At 38.1% G+C, this 15,829-nt stretch overlaps 16 non-coding genes across 16 annotated transcripts; 6 read left to right on the forward strand and 10 right to left on the reverse strand.

Annotated features, from left to right (window-relative positions):
• Positions 1 to 392: 392 nt before the first annotated feature.
• Positions 393 to 465, reverse strand: TRNAF-GAA (transfer RNA phenylalanine (anticodon GAA)). The gene has a single exon. It is a non-coding gene; the product is annotated as a tRNA-Phe (tRNA).
• A 916-nt stretch (positions 466 to 1,381) lies between these two features.
• On the forward strand, positions 1,382 to 1,464 carry TRNAL-CAG (transfer RNA leucine (anticodon CAG)). Its single transcript has one exon. It is a non-coding gene; the product is annotated as a tRNA-Leu (tRNA).
• A 476-nt stretch (positions 1,465 to 1,940) lies between these two features.
• On the reverse strand, positions 1,941 to 2,013 carry TRNAF-GAA (transfer RNA phenylalanine (anticodon GAA)). Its single transcript has one exon. It is a non-coding gene; the product is annotated as a tRNA-Phe (tRNA).
• Positions 2,014 to 2,154: 141 nt separating this feature from the next.
• TRNAL-CAG (transfer RNA leucine (anticodon CAG)) lies at positions 2,155 to 2,237 on the forward strand. Its single transcript has one exon. It is a non-coding gene; the product is annotated as a tRNA-Leu (tRNA).
• A 1,467-nt stretch (positions 2,238 to 3,704) lies between these two features.
• TRNAL-CAG (transfer RNA leucine (anticodon CAG)) lies at positions 3,705 to 3,787 on the forward strand. The gene has a single exon. It is a non-coding gene; the product is annotated as a tRNA-Leu (tRNA).
• A 476-nt stretch (positions 3,788 to 4,263) lies between these two features.
• On the reverse strand, positions 4,264 to 4,336 carry TRNAF-GAA (transfer RNA phenylalanine (anticodon GAA)). The gene has a single exon. It is a non-coding gene; the product is annotated as a tRNA-Phe (tRNA).
• A 1,479-nt stretch (positions 4,337 to 5,815) lies between these two features.
• TRNAF-GAA (transfer RNA phenylalanine (anticodon GAA)) lies at positions 5,816 to 5,888 on the reverse strand. Its single transcript has one exon. It is a non-coding gene; the product is annotated as a tRNA-Phe (tRNA).
• A 703-nt stretch (positions 5,889 to 6,591) lies between these two features.
• Positions 6,592 to 6,664, reverse strand: TRNAF-GAA (transfer RNA phenylalanine (anticodon GAA)). Its single transcript has one exon. It is a non-coding gene; the product is annotated as a tRNA-Phe (tRNA).
• A 917-nt stretch (positions 6,665 to 7,581) lies between these two features.
• On the forward strand, positions 7,582 to 7,664 carry TRNAL-CAG (transfer RNA leucine (anticodon CAG)). Its single transcript has one exon. It is a non-coding gene; the product is annotated as a tRNA-Leu (tRNA).
• Positions 7,665 to 8,353: 689 nt separating this feature from the next.
• On the forward strand, positions 8,354 to 8,436 carry TRNAL-CAG (transfer RNA leucine (anticodon CAG)). The gene has a single exon. It is a non-coding gene; the product is annotated as a tRNA-Leu (tRNA).
• A 476-nt stretch (positions 8,437 to 8,912) lies between these two features.
• TRNAF-GAA (transfer RNA phenylalanine (anticodon GAA)) lies at positions 8,913 to 8,985 on the reverse strand. Its single transcript has one exon. It is a non-coding gene; the product is annotated as a tRNA-Phe (tRNA).
• A 1,479-nt stretch (positions 8,986 to 10,464) lies between these two features.
• Positions 10,465 to 10,537, reverse strand: TRNAF-GAA (transfer RNA phenylalanine (anticodon GAA)). Its single transcript has one exon. It is a non-coding gene; the product is annotated as a tRNA-Phe (tRNA).
• A 703-nt stretch (positions 10,538 to 11,240) lies between these two features.
• TRNAF-GAA (transfer RNA phenylalanine (anticodon GAA)) lies at positions 11,241 to 11,313 on the reverse strand. Its single transcript has one exon. It is a non-coding gene; the product is annotated as a tRNA-Phe (tRNA).
• A 917-nt stretch (positions 11,314 to 12,230) lies between these two features.
• Positions 12,231 to 12,313, forward strand: TRNAL-CAG (transfer RNA leucine (anticodon CAG)). Its single transcript has one exon. It is a non-coding gene; the product is annotated as a tRNA-Leu (tRNA).
• Positions 12,314 to 13,563: 1,250 nt separating this feature from the next.
• TRNAF-GAA (transfer RNA phenylalanine (anticodon GAA)) lies at positions 13,564 to 13,636 on the reverse strand. Its single transcript has one exon. It is a non-coding gene; the product is annotated as a tRNA-Phe (tRNA).
• Positions 13,637 to 15,113: 1,477 nt separating this feature from the next.
• On the reverse strand, positions 15,114 to 15,186 carry TRNAF-GAA (transfer RNA phenylalanine (anticodon GAA)). The gene has a single exon. It is a non-coding gene; the product is annotated as a tRNA-Phe (tRNA).
• Between the last annotated feature and the right edge of the window lie 643 nt (positions 15,187 to 15,829).

Here is a 15,829-nt window from a genome sequence, read left to right on the forward strand (position 1 = left end):
GATTAGTCCAAGGACAAAGCCAATGAGAACCCTCTGGATCCTCAATCCTGTCTGTCACAATCATGTTGTTCTCTGCTGCACTATCAGTAAGAAGAGGGAGGTGGAAAATCTCATAAAATAAACCTCAAGATACACAAAATCTTAAAGATCCTTAGCACTTTATGTTGATATTTCTCAGATTTTTTCTACGATGTCCTCCATACTACTTCGACTTCAACTTAATTTTTCAGTATAACTACTTTCATTTTCTTCTCTCATTAGTGACTGTTCTGAAAAGAGATACTTAAAACTGTTTTTTTCAGGTATATCTGCACTTCACAAAGAATGAAAATCTTGCTAAATGCATATGGAGAAAGAACTTTATCTCAAATCACTCATACTTAAAAACAGCGTGCTGAAACCCGGGATCGGACCAGGGACCTTTAGATCTTCAGTCTAACGCTCTCCCAACTGAGCTATTTCAGCAACCTACAAAGTTAAAGCTACAGCATTGCAAGGCAAACTCAAAGGCGTTAATACATTTTCAGTTCAAAAATTGCATTTTTTTGGGGCCAAACAAAAAATGTGTTTGTTTTTAGAAAGTATGAATTTTCCACAGTTGTGTTTGTCAGGATGGCCGAGCGATCCAAGGTGCTGCGTTCAGGTTGCAGTCTCTACTTGAGGCGTGGGTTTGAATCCCACTTCTGACAGGTTTCTGTTACATTACATTCATGTTTTGTTTTTTTTTCATTTTCACTATGTCCCTCTGTCACAATTCAGACATTTCCACAAACCAGATTAGTCCAAGGACAAAGCCAATGAGAACCCTCTGGATCCTCAATCCTGTCTGTCACAATCATGTTGTTCTCTGCTGCACTATCAGTAAGAAGAGGGAGGTGGAAAATCTCATAAAATAAACCTCAAGATACACAAAATCTTAAAGATCCTTAGCACTTTATGTTGATATTTCTCAGATTTTTTCTCCGATTTCCTCCATACTACTTCGACTTCAACTTAATTTTTCAGTATAACTACTTTCATTTTCTTCTCGCATTAGTGACTGTTCTGAAAAGAGATACTTAAAACTGTTTTTTTCAGGTATATCTGCACTTCACAAAGAATGAAAATCTTGCTAAATGCATATGGAGAAAGAACTTTATCTCAAATCACTCATACTTAAAAACAGCGTGCTGAAACCCGGGATCGGACCAGGGACCTTTAGATCTTCAGTCTAACGCTCTCCCAACTGAGATATTTCAGCAACCTACAAACTTAAAGCTACAGCATTGCAAGGCAAACTCAAAGGCGTTAATACATTTTCAGTTCAAAATTTGCATTTTTTTGGGGCCAAACAAAAAATGTGTTTGTTTTTAGAAAGTGTGAATTTTCCACAGCTGTGCTTGTCAGGATGGCCGAGCGGTCCAAGGCGCTGCGTTCAGGTCGCAGTCTCTACTTGAGGCGTGGGTTCGAATCCCACTTCTGACAGGTTTCTGTTACATTACAATCATGTTTTTTTTTTTTCATTTTCACTATGTCCCTCTGTCACAATTCAGACATTTCCACAAACCAGATTAGTCCAAGGACAAAGCCAATGAGAACCCTCTGGATCCTCAATCCTGTCTGTCACAATCATGTTGTTCTCTGCTGCACTATCAGTAAGAAGAGGGAGGTGAAAAATCTCATAAAATAAACCTCAAGATACACAAAATCTTAAAGATCCTTAGCACTTTATGTTTATATTTCTCAGATTTTTTTTCTGATTTCCTCCATACTACTTCGACTTCAACTTAATTTTTCAGTATAACTACTTTCATTTTCTTCTCGCATTAGTGACTGTTCTGAAAAGAGATACTTAAAACTGTTTTTTTCAGGTATATCTGCACTTCACAAAGAATGAAAATCTTGCTAAATGCATATGGAGAAAGAACTTTATCTCAAATCACTCATACTTAAAAACAGCGTGCTGAAACCCGGGATCGGACCAGGGACCTTTAGATCTTCAGTCTAACGCTCTCCCAACTGAGCTATTTCAGCAACCTACAAAGTTAAAGCTACAGCATTGCAAGGCAAACTCAAAGGCGTTAATAAATTTTCAGTTCAAAATTTGCCTTTTTTTGGGGCCAAACAAAAAATGTGTTTGTTTTTAGAAAGTGTGAATTTTCCACAGTTGTGCTTGTCAGGATGGCCGAGCGGTCCAAGGCGCTGCGTTCAGGTCGCAGTCTCTACTTGAGGCGTGGGTTCGAATCCCACTTCTGACAGGTTTCTGTTACATTACAATCATGTTTTGTTTTTTTTTCATTTTCACTATGTCCCTCTGTCACAATTCAGACATTTCCACAAACCAGATTAGTCCAAGGACAAAGCCAATGAGAACCCTCTGGATCCTCAATCCTGTCTGTCACAATCATGTTGTTCTCTGCTGCACTATCAGTAAGAAGAGGGAGGTGGAAAATCACATAAAATAAACCTCAAGATACACAAAATCTTAAAGATCCTTAGCACTTTATGTTGATATTTCTCAGATTTTTTCTCCGATTTCCTCCATACTACTTCGACTTCAACTTAATTTTTCAGTATAACTACTTTCATTTTCTTCTCGCATTAGTGACTGTTCTGAAAAGAGATACTTAAAACTGTTTTTTTCAGGTATATCTGCACTTCACAAAGAATGAAAATCTTGCTAAATGCATATGGAGAAAGAACTTTATCTCAAATCACTCATACTTAAAAACAGCGTGCTGAAACCCGGGATCAGACCAGGGACCTTTAGATCTTCTGTCTAACGCTCTCCCAACTGAGCTATTTCAGCAACCTACAAAGTTAAAGCTACAGCATTGCAAGGCAAACTCAAAGGCGTTAATACATTTTCAGTTCAAAAATTGCATTTTTTTGGGGCCAAACAAAAAATGTGTTTGTTTTTAGAAAGTGTGAATTTTCCACAGTTGTGCTTGTCAGGATGGCCGAGCGATCCAAGGCGCTGCGTTCAGGTTGCAGTCTCTACTTGAGGCGTGGGTTTGAATCCCACTTCTGACAGGTTTCTGTTACATTACAATCATGTTTTGTTTTTTTTTCATTTTCACTATGTCCCTCTGTCACAATTCAGACATTTCCACAAACCAGATTAGTCCAAGGACAAAGCCAATGAGAACCCTCTGGATCCTCAATCCTGTCTGTCACAATCATGTTGTTCTCTGCTGCACTATCAGTAAGAAGAGGGAGGTGGAAAATCTCATAAAATAAACCTCAAGATACACAAAATCTTAAAGATCCTTAGCACTTTATGTTGATATTTCTCAGATTTTTTCTCCGATTTCCTCCATACTACTTCGACTTCAACTTAATTTTTCAGTATAACTACTTTCATTTTCTTCTCGCATTAGTGACTGTTCTGAAAAGAGATACTTAAAACTGTTTTTTTCAGGTATATCTGCACTTCACAAAGAATGAAAATCTTGCTAAATGCATATGGAGAAAGAACTTTATCTCAAATCACTCATACTTAAAAACAGCGTGCTGAAACCCGGGATCGGACCAGGGACCTTTAGATCTTCAGTCTAACGCTCTCCCAACTGAGATATTTCAGCAACCTACAAACTTAAAGCTACAGCATTGCAAGGCAAACTCAAAGGCGTTAATACATTTTCAGTTCAAAATTTGCATTTTTTTGGGGCCAAACAAAAAATGTGTTTGTTTTTAGAAAGTGTGAATTTTCCATAGTTGTGCTTGTCAGGATGGCCGAGCGGTCCAAGGCGCTGCGTTCAGGTCGCAGTCTCTACTTGAGGCGTGGGTTCAAATCCCACTTCTGACAGGTTTCTGTTACATTACAATCATGTTTTTTTTTTTTCATTTTCACTATGTCCCTCTGTCACAATTCAGACATTTCCACAAACAAGATTAGTCCAAGGACAAAGCCAATGAGAACCCTCTGGATCCTCAATCCTGTCTGTCACAATCATGTTGTTCTCTGCTGCACTATCAGTAAGAAGAGGGAGGTGAAAAATCTCATAAAATAAACCTCAAGATACACAAAATCTTAAAGATCCTTAGCACTTTATGTTGATATTTCTCAGATTTTTTTTCTGATTTCCTCCATACTACTTCGACTTCAACTTAATTTTTCAGTATAACTACTTTCATTTTCTTCTCGCATTAGTGACTGTTCTGAAAAGAGATACTTAAAACTGTTTTTTTCAGGTATATCTGCACTTCACAAAGAATGAAAATCTTGCTAAATGCATATGGAGAAAGAACTTTATCTCAAATCACTCATACTTAAAAACAGCGTGCTGAAACCCGGGATCGGACCAGGGACCTTTAGATCTTCAGTCTAACGCTCTCCCAACTGAGCTATTTCAGCAACCTACAAAGTTAAAGCTACAGCATTGCAAGGCAAACTCAAAGGCGTTAATAAATTTTCAGTTCAAAATTTGCCTTTTTTTGGGGCCAAACAAAAAATGTGTTTGTTTTTAGAAAGTGTGAATTTTCCACAGTTGTGCTTGTCAGGATGGCCGAGCGGTCCAAGGCGCTGCGTTCAGGTCACAGTCTCTACTTGAGGCGTGGGTTCGAATCCCACTTCTGACAGGTTTCTGTTACATTACAATCATGTTTTGGTTTTTTTTCATTTTCACTATGCCCCTCTGTCACAATTCAGACATTTCCACAAACCAGATTAGTCCAAGGACAAAGCCAATGAGAACCCTCTGGATCCTCAATCCTGTCTCTCACAATCATGTTGTTCTCTGCTGCACTATCAGTAAGAAGAGGGAGGTGGAAAATCTCATAAAATAAACCTCAAGATACACAAAATCTTAAAGATCCTTAGCACTTTATGTTGATATTTCTCAGATTTTTTCTCCGATTTCCTCCATACTACTTCGACTTCAACTTAATTTTTCAGTATAACTACTTTCAATTTCTTCTCGCATTAGTGACTGTTCTGAAAAGAGATACTTAAAACTGTTTTTTTCAGGTATATCTGCACTTCACAAAGAATGAAAATCTTGCTAAATGCATATGGAGAAAGAACTTTATCTCAAATCACTCATACTTAAAAACAGCGTGCTGAAACCCGGGATCAGACCAGGGACCTTTAGATCTTCAGTCTAACGCTCTCCCAACTGAGCTATTTCAGCAACCTACAAAGTTAAAGCTACAGCATTGCAAGGCAAACTCAAAGGCGTTAATACGTTTTCAGTTCAAAATTTGCATTTTTTTGGGGCCAAACAAAAAATGTGTTTGTTTTTAGAAAGTGTGAATTTTCCACAGTTGTGCTTGTCAGGATGGCCGAGCGGTCCAAGGCGCTGCGTTCAGGTCGCAGTCTCTACTTGAGGCGTGGGTTCGAATCCCACTTCAGACAGGTTTCTGTTATATTACAATCATGTTTTGTTTTTTTTTTTCATTTTCACTATGTCCCTCTGTCACAATTCAGACATTTCCACAAACCAGATTAGTCCAAGGACAAAGCCAATGAGAACCCTCTGGATCCTCAATCCTGTCTGTCACAATCATGTTGTTCTCTGCTGCACTATCAGTAAGAAGAGGGAGGTGAAAAATCTCATAAAATAAACCTCAAGATACACAAAATCTTAAAGATCCTTAGCACTTTATGTTGATATTTCTCAGATTTTTTTTCTGATTTCCTCCATACTACTTCGACTTCAACTTAATTTTTCAGTATAACTACTTTCATTTTCTTCTCGCATTAGTGACTGTTCTGAAAAGAGATACTTAAAACTGTTTTTTTCAGGTATATCTGCACTTCACAAAGAATGAAAATCTTGCTAAATGCATATGGAGAAAGAACTTTATCTCAAATCACTCATACTTAAAAACAGCGTGCTGAAACCCGGGATCGGACCAGGGACCTTTAGATCTTCAGTCTAACGCTCTCCCAACTGAGCTATTTCAGCAACCTACAAAGTTAAAGCTACAGCATTGCAAGGCAAACTCAAAGGCGTTAATACATTTTCAGTTCAAAATTTGCCTTTTTTTGGGGCCAAACAAAAAATGTGTTTGTTTTTAGAAAGTGTGAATTTTCCACAGTTGTGCTTGTCAGGATGGCCGAGCGGTCCAAGGCGCTGCGTTTAGGTCGCAGTCTCTACTTGAGGCGTAAGTTCGAATCCCACTTCTGATAGGTTTCTGTTACATTACAATCATGTTTTGTTTTTTTTTTCATTTTCACTATGTCCCTCTGTCACAATTCAGACATTTCCACAAACCAGATTAGTCCAAGGACAAAGCCAATGAGAACCCTCTGGATCCTCAATCCTGTCTGTCACAATCATGTTGTTCTCTGCTGCACTATCAGTAAGAAGAGGGAGGTGAAAAATCTCATAAATTAAACCTCAAGATACACAAAATCTTAAAGATCCTTAGCACTTTATGTTGATATTTCTCAGATTTTTTTTCTGATTTCCTCCATACTACTTCGACTTCAACTTAATTTTTCAGTATAACTACTTTCATTTTCTTCTCGCATTAGTGACTGTTCTGAAAAGAGATACTTAAAACTGTTTTTTTCAGGTATATCTGCACTTCACAAAGAATGAAAATCTTGCTAAATGCATATGGAGAAAGAACTTTATCTCAAATCACTCATACTTAAAAACAGCGTGCTGAAACCCGGGATCGGACCAGGGACCTTTAGATCTTCAGTCTAACGCTCTCCCAACTGAGCTATTTCAGCAACCTACAAAGTTAAAGCTACAGCATTGCAAGGCAAACTCAAAGGCGTTAATACATTTTCAGTTCAAAATTTGCCTTTTTTTGGGGCCAAACAAAAAATGTGTTTGTTTTTTAGAAAGTGTGAATTTTCCACAGTTGTGCTTGTCAGGATGGCGGAGCGGTCCAAGGCGCTGCGTTCAGGTCGCAGTCTCTACTTGAGGCGTGGGTTCGAATCCCACTTCTGATAGGTTTCTGTTACATTACAATCATGTTTTGGTTTTTTTTCATTTTCACTATGTCCCTCTGTCACAATTCAGACATTTCCACAAACCAGATTAGTCCAAGGACAAAGCCAATGAGAACCCTCTGGATCCTCAATCCTGTCTGTCACAATCATGTTGTTCTCTGCTGCACTATCAGTAAGAAGAGGGAGGTGGAAAATCTCATAAAATAAACCTCAAGATACACAAAATCTTAAAGATCCTTAGCACATTATGTTGATATTTCTCAGATTTTTTTTCTGATTTCCTCCATACTACTTCGACTTCAACTTAATTTTTCAGTATAACTACTTTCATTTTCTTCTCGCATTAGTGACTGTTCTGAAAAGAGATACTTAAAACTGTTTTTTTCAGGTATATCTGCACTTCACAAAGAATGAAAATCTTGCTAAATGCATATGGAGAAAGAACTTTATATCAAATCACTCATACTTAAAAACAGCATGCTGAAACCCGGGATCGGACCAGGGACCTTTAGATCTTCAGTCTAATGCTCTCCCAACTGAGCTATTTCAGCAACCTACAAAGTTAAAGCTACAGCATTGCAAGGCAAACTCAAAGGCGTTAATACATTTTCAGTTCAAAATTTGCATTTTTTTGGGGCCAAACAAAAAATGTGTTTGTTTTTAGAAAGTGTGAATTTTCCACAGTTGTGCTTGTCAGGATGGCCGAGCGGTCCAAGGCGCTGCGTTCAGGTCGCAGTCTCTACTTGAGGCGTGGGTTCGAATCCCACTTCTGACAGGTTTCTGTTACATTACAATCATGTTTTGTTTTTTTTTCATTTACACTATGTCCCTCTGTCACAATTCAGACATTTCCACAAACCAGATTAGTCCAAGGACAAAGTCAATGAGAACCCTCTGGATCCTCAATCCTGTCTGTCACAATCATGTTGTTCTCTGCTGCACTATCAGTAAGAGGGAGGTGGAAAATCTCATAAAATAAACCTCAAGATACACAAAATCTTAAAGATCCTTAGCACTTTATGTTGATATTTCTCAGATTTTTTCTCCGATTTCCTCCATACTACTTCGACTTCAACTTAATTTTTCAGTATAACTACTTTCATTTTCTTCTCGCATTAGTGACTGTTCTGAAAAGAGATACTTAAAACTGTTTTTTTCAGGTATATCTGCACTTCACAAAGAATGAAAATCTTGCTAAATGCATATGGAGAAAGAACTTTATCTCAAATCACTCATACTTAAAAACAGCGCGCTGAAACCCGGGATCGGACCAGGGACCTTTAGATCTTCAGTCTAACGCTCTCCCAACTGAGATATTTCAGCAACCTACAAACTTAAAGCTACAGCATTGCAAGGCAAACTCAAAGGCGTTAATACATTTTCAGTTCAAAATTTGCATTTTTTTGGGGCCAAACAAAAAATGTGTTTGTTTTTAGAAAGTGTGAATTTTCCATAGTTGTGCTTGTCAGGATGGCCGAGCGGTCCAAGGCGCTGCGTTCAGGTCGCAGTCTCTACTTGAGGCGTGGGTTCAAATCCCACTTCTGACAGGTTTCTGTTACATTACAATCATGTTTTTTTTTTTTCATTTTCACTATGTCCCTCTGTCACAATTCAGACATTTCCACAAACAAGATTAGTCCAAGGACAAAGCCAATGAGAACCCTCTGGATCCTCAATCCTGTCTGTCACAATCATGTTGTTCTCTGCTGCACTATCAGTAAGAAGAGGGAGGTGAAAAATCTCATAAAATAAACCTCAAGATACACAAAATCTTAAAGATCCTTAGCACTTTATGTTGATATTTCTCAGATTTTTTTTCTGATTTCCTCCATACTACTTCGACTTCAACTTAATTTTTCAGTATAACTACTTTCATTTTCTTCTCGCATTAGTGACTGTTCTGAAAAGAGATACTTAAAACTGTTTTTTTCAGGTATATCTGCACTTCACAAAGAATGAAAATCTTGCTAAATGCATATGGAGAAAGAACTTTATCTCAAATCACTCATACTTAAAAACAGCGTGCTGAAACCCGGGATCGGACCAGGGACCTTTAGATCTTCAGTCTAACGCTCTCCCAACTGAGCTATTTCAGCAACCTACAAAGTTAAAGCTACAGCATTGCAAGGCAAACTCAAAGGCGTTAATAAATTTTCAGTTCAAAATTTGCCTTTTTTTGGGGCCAAACAAAAAATGTGTTTGTTTTTAGAAAGTGTGAATTTTCCACAGTTGTGCTTGTCAGGATGGCCGAGCGGTCCAAGGCGCTGCGTTCAGGTCACAGTCTCTACTTGAGGCGTGGGTTCGAATCCCACTTCTGACAGGTTTCTGTTACATTACAATCATGTTTTGGTTTTTTTTCATTTTCACTATGCCCCTCTGTCACAATTCAGACATTTCCACAAACCAGATTAGTCCAAGGACAAAGCCAATGAGAACCCTCTGGATCCTCAATCCTGTCTCTCACAATCATGTTGTTCTCTGCTGCACTATCAGTAAGAAGAGGGAGGTGGAAAATCTCATAAAATAAACCTCAAGATACACAAAATCTTAAAGATCCTTAGCACTTTATGTTGATATTTCTCAGATTTTTTCTCCGATTTCCTCCATACTACTTCGACTTCAACTTAATTTTTCAGTATAACTACTTTCAATTTCTTCTCGCATTAGTGACTGTTCTGAAAAGAGATACTTAAAACTGTTTTTTTCAGGTATATCTGCACTTCACAAAGAATGAAAATCTTGCTAAATGCATATGGAGAAAGAACTTTATCTCAAATCACTCATACTTAAAAACAGCGTGCTGAAACCCGGGATCAGACCAGGGACCTTTAGATCTTCAGTCTAACGCTCTCCCAACTGAGCTATTTCAGCAACCTACAAAGTTAAAGCTACAGCATTGCAAGGCAAACTCAAAGGCGTTAATACGTTTTCAGTTCAAAATTTGCATTTTTTTGGGGCCAAACAAAAAATGTGTTTGTTTTTAGAAAGTGTGAATTTTCCACAGTTGTGCTTGTCAGGATGGCCGAGCGGTCCAAGGCGCTGCGTTCAGGTCGCAGTCTCTACTTGAGGCGTGGGTTCGAATCCCACTTCAGACAGGTTTCTGTTATATTACAATCATGTTTTGTTTTTTTTTTTCATTTTCACTATGTCCCTCTGTCACAATTCAGACATTTCCACAAACCAGATTAGTCCAAGGACAAAGCCAATGAGAACCCTCTGGATCCTCAATCCTGTCTGTCACAATCATGTTGTTCTCTGCTGCACTATCAGTAAGAAGAGGGAGGTGAAAAATCTCATAAAATAAACCTCAAGATACACAAAATCTTAAAGATCCTTAGCACTTTATGTTGATATTTCTCAGATTTTTTTTCTGATTTCCTCCATACTACTTCGACTTCAACTTAATTTTTCAGTATAACTACTTTCATTTTCTTCTCGCATTAGTGACTGTTCTGAAAAGAGATACTTAAAACTGTTTTTTTCAGGTATATCTGCACTTCACAAAGAATGAAAATCTTGCTAAATGCATATGGAGAAAGAACTTTATCTCAAATCACTCATACTTAAAAACAGCGTGCTGAAACCCGGGATCGGACCAGGGACCTTTAGATCTTCAGTCTAACGCTCTCCCAACTGAGCTATTTCAGCAACCTACAAAGTTAAAGCTACAGCATTGCAAGGCAAACTCAAAGGCGTTAATACATTTTCAGTTCAAAATTTGCCTTTTTTTGGGGCCAAACAAAAAATGTGTTTGTTTTTAGAAAGTGTGAATTTTCCACAGTTGTGCTTGTCAGGATGGCCGAGCGGTCCAAGGCGCTGCGTTTAGGTCGCAGTCTCTACTTGAGGCGTAAGTTCGAATCCCACTTCTGATAGGTTTCTGTTACATTACAATCATGTTTTGTTTTTTTTTTCATTTTCACTATGTCCCTCTGTCACAATTCAGACATTTCCACAAACCAGATTAGTCCAAGGACAAAGCCAATGAGAACCCTCTGGATCCTCAATCCTGTCTGTCACAATCATGTTGTTCTCTGCTGCACTATCAGTAAGAAGAGGGAGGTGAAAAATCTCATAAATTAAACCTCAAGATACACAAAATCTTAAAGATCCTTAGCACTTTATGTTGATATTTCTCAGATTTTTTTTCTGATTTCCTCCATACTACTTCGACTTCAACTTAATTTTTCAGTATAACTACTTTCATTTTCTTCTCGCATTAGTGACTGTTCTGAAAAGAGATACTTAAAACTGTTTTTTTCAGGTATATCTGCACTTCACAAAGAATGAAAATCTTGCTAAATGCATATGGAGAAAGAACTTTATCTCAAATCACTCATACTTAAAAACAGCGTGCTGAAACCCGGGATCGGACCAGGGACCTTTAGATCTTCAGTCTAACGCTCTCCCAACTGAGCTATTTCAGCAACCTACAAAGTTAAAGCTACAGCATTGCAAGGCAAACTCAAAGGCGTTAATACATTTTCAGTTCAAAATTTGCCTTTTTTTGGGGCCAAACAAAAAATGTGTTTGTTTTTTAGAAAGTGTGAATTTTCCACAGTTGTGCTTGTCAGGATGGCGGAGCGGTCCAAGGCGCTGCGTTCAGGTCGCAGTCTCTACTTGAGGCGTGGGTTCGAATCCCACTTCTGATAGGTTTCTGTTACATTACAATCATGTTTTGGTTTTTTTTCATTTTCACTATGTCCCTCTGTCACAATTCAGACATTTCCACAAACCAGATTAGTCCAAGGACAAAGCCAATGAGAACCCTCTGGATCCTCAATCCTGTCTGTCACAATCATGTTGTTCTCTGCTGCACTATCAGTAAGAAGAGGGAGGTGGAAAATCTCATAAAATAAACCTCAAGATACACAAAATCTTAAAGATCCTTAGCACATTATGTTGATATTTCTCAGATTTTTTTTCTGATTTCCTCCATACTACTTCGACTTCAACTTAATTTTTCAGTATAACTACTTTCATTTTCTTCTCGCATTAGTGACTGTTCTGAAAAGAGATACTTAAAACTGTTTTTTTCAGGTATATCTGCACTTCACAAAGAATGAAAATCTTGCTAAATGCATATGGAGAAAGAACTTTATATCAAATCACTCATACTTAAAAACAGCATGCTGAAACCCGGGATCGGACCAGGGACCTTTAGATCTTCAGTCTAATGCTCTCCCAACTGAGCTATTTCAGCAACCTACAAAGTTAAAGCTACAGCATTGCAAGGCAAACTCAAAGGCGTTAATACATTTTCAGTTCAAAATTTGCATTTTTTTGGGGCCAAACAAAAAATGTGTTTGTTTTTAGAAAGTGTGAATTTTCCACAGTTGTGCTTGTCAGGATGGCCGAGCGGTCCAAGGCGCTGCGTTCAGGTCGCAGTCTCTACTTGAGGCGTGGGTTCGAATCCCACTTCTGACAGGTTTCTGTTACATTACAATCATGTTTTGTTTTTTTTTCATTTACACTATGTCCCTCTGTCACAATTCAGACATTTCCACAAACCAGATTAGTCCAAGGACAAAGTCAATGAGAACCCTCTGGATCCTCAATCCTGTCTGTCACAATCATGTTGTTCTCTGCTGCACTATCAGTAAGAGGGAGGTGGAAAATCTCATAAAATAAACCTCAAGATACACAAAATCTTAAAGATCCTTAGCACTTTATGTTGATATTTCTCAGATTTTTTCTCCGATTTCCTCCATACTACTTCGACTTCAACTTAATTTTTCAGTATAACTACTTTCATTTTCTTCTCGCATTAGTGACTGTTCTGAAAAGAGATACTTAAAACTGTTTTTTTCAGGTATATCTGCACTTCACAAAGAATGAAAATCTTGCTAAATGCATATGGAGAAAGAACTTTATCTCAAATCACTCATACTTAAAAACAGCGCGCTGAAACCCGGGATCGGACCAGGGACCTTTAGATCTTCAGTCTAACGCTCTCCCAACTGAGCTATTTCAGCAACCTACAAAGTTAAAGCTACAGCATTGCAAGGCAAACTCAAAGGCGTTAATACGTTTTCAGTTCAAAATTTGCATTTTTTTGGGGCCAAACAAAAAATGTGTTTGTTTTTAGAAAGTGTGAATTTTCCACAGTTGTGCTTGTCAGGATGGCCGAGCGGTCCAAGGCGCTGCGTTCAGGTCGCAGTCTCTACTTGAGGCGTGGGTTCGAATCCCACTTCAGACAGGTTTCTGTTACATTACAACCATGTTTTGTTTTTTTTTCATTTTCACTATGTCCCTCTGTCACAATTCAGACATTTCCACAAACCAGATTAGTCCAAGGACAAAGCCAATGAGAACCCTCTGGATCCTCAATCCTGTCTGTCACAATCATGTTGTTCTCTGCTGCACTATCAGTAAGAAGAGGGAGGTGAAAAATCTCATAAAATAAACCTCAAGATACACAAAATCTTAAAGATCCTTAGCACTTTATGTTGATATTTCTCAGATTTTTTTTCTGATTTCCGCCATACTACTTCGACTTCAACTTAATTTTTCAGCATAACTACTTTCATTTTCTTCTTGCATTAGTGACTGTTCTGAAAAGAGATACTTAAAACTGTTTTTTTCAGGTATATCTGCACTTCACAAAGAATGAAAATCTTGCTAAATGCATATGGAGAAAGAACTTTATCTCAAATCACTCATACTTAAAAACAGTGTGCTGAAACCCGGGATCGGACCAGGGACCTTTAGATCTTCAGTCTAACGCTCTCCCAACTGAGCTATTTCAGCAACCTACAAAGTTAAAGCTACAGCATTGCAAGGCAAACTCAAAGGCGTTAATACATTTTCAGTTCAAAATTTGCCTTTTTTTGGGGCCAAACAAAAAATGTGTTTGTTTTTAGAAAGTGTGAATTTTCCACAGTTGTGCTTGTCAGGATGGCCGAGCGGTCCAAGGCGCTGCGTTCAGGGCGCAGTCTCTACTTGAGGCGTGTGTTCGAATCCCACTTCTGACAGGTTTCTGTTACATTACAATCAGGTTTTGTTTTTTTTTCATTTTCACTATGTCCCTCTGTCACAATTCAGACATTTCCACAAACCAGATTAGTCCAAGGACAAAGCCAATGAGAACCCTCTGGATCCTCAATCCTGTCTGTCACAATCATGTTGTTCTCTGCTGCACTATCAGTAAGAAGAGGGAGGTGAAAAATCTCATAAAATAAACCTCAAGTTACACAAAATCTTAAAGATCCTTAGCACTTTATGTTGATATTTCTCAGATTTTTTTTCTGATTTCCTCCATACTACTTCGACTTCAACTTAATTTTTCAGTATAACTACTTTCATTTTCTTCTCGCATTAGTGACTGTTCTGAAAAGAGATACTTAAAACTGTTTTTTTCAGGTATATCTGCACTTCACAAAGAATGAAAATCTTGCTAAAAGCATATGGAGAAAGAACTTTATCTCAAATCACTCATACTTAAAACCAGCGTGCTGAAACCCGGGATCGGACCACGAACCTTTAGATCTTCAGTCTAACGCTCTCCCAACTGAGCTATTTCAGCAACCTACAAAGTTAAAGCTACAGCATTGCAAGGCAAACTCAAAGGCGTTAATACATTTTCAGTTCAAAATTTGCCTTTTTTTGGGGCCAAACAAAAAATGTGTTTGTTTTTAGAAAGTGTGAATTTTCCACAGTTGTGCTTGTCAGGATGGCCGAGCGGTCCAAGGCGCTGCATTCAGGTCGCAGTCTCTACTTGAGGCGAGGGTTCGAATCCCACTTCTGAAAGGTTTCTGTTACATTACAATCATGTTTTGTTTTTTTTTCATTTTCACTATGTCCCTCTGTCACAATTCAGACATTTCCACAAACCAGATTAGTCCAAGGACAAAGCCAATGAGAACCCTCTGGATCCTCAATCCTGTCTGTCACAATCATGTTGTTCTCTGCTGCACTATCAATAAGAAGAGGGAGGTGGAAAATCTCATAAAATAAACCTCAAGATACACAAAATCTTAAAGATCCTTAGCACTTTATGTTGATATTTCTCAGATTTTTTCTCCGATTTCCTCCATACTACTTCGACTTCAACTTAATTTTTCAGTATAACTACTTTCATTTTCTTCTCGCATTAGTGACTGTTCTGAAAAGAGATACTTAAAACTGTTTTTTTCAGGTATATCTGCACTTCACAAAGAATGAAAATCTTGCTAAATGCATATGGAGAAAGAACTTTATCTCAAATCACTCATACTTAAAAACAGCGTGCTGAAACCCGGGATCGGACCAGGGACCTTTAGATCTTCAGTCTAACGCTCTCCCAACTGAGCTATTTCAGCAACCTTCAAAGTTAAAGCTACAGCATTGCAAGGCAAACTCAAAGGCGTTAATACGTTTTCAGTTCAAAATTTGCATTTTTTTGGGGCCAAACAAAAAATGTGTTTGTTTTTAGAAAGTGTGAATTTTCCACAGTTGTGCTTGTCAGGATGGCCGAGCGGTCCAAGGCGCTGCGTTCAGGTCGCAGTCTCTACTTGAGGCGTGGTTTCGAATCCCACTTCTGACAGGTTTCTGTTACATTACAATCATGTTTTTTTTTTTTTCATTTTCACTATGTCCCTCTGTCACAATTCAGACATTTCCACAAACCAGATTAGTCCAAGGACAAAGCCAATGAGAACCCTCTGGATCCTCAATCCTGTCTGTCACAATCATGTTGTTCTCTGCTGCACTATCAGTAAGAAGAGGGAGGTGAAAAATCTCATAAAATAAACCTCAAGATACACAAAATCTTAAAGATCCTTAGCACTTTATGTTGATATTTCTCAGATTTTTTTTCTGATTTCCTCCATACTACTTCGACTTCAACTTAATTTTTCAGTATAACTACTTTCATTTTCTTCTCGCATTAGTGACTGTTCTGAAAAGAGATACTTAAAACTGTTTTTTTCAGGTATATCTGCACTTCACAAAGAATGAAAATCT

Source organism: Anomaloglossus baeobatrachus, chromosome 1 (genome assembly GCF_048569485.1).
Source record: "Anomaloglossus baeobatrachus isolate aAnoBae1 chromosome 1, aAnoBae1.hap1, whole genome shotgun sequence".
NCBI classification, from domain to species: Eukaryota; Metazoa; Chordata; class Amphibia; order Anura; family Aromobatidae; genus Anomaloglossus; species Anomaloglossus baeobatrachus.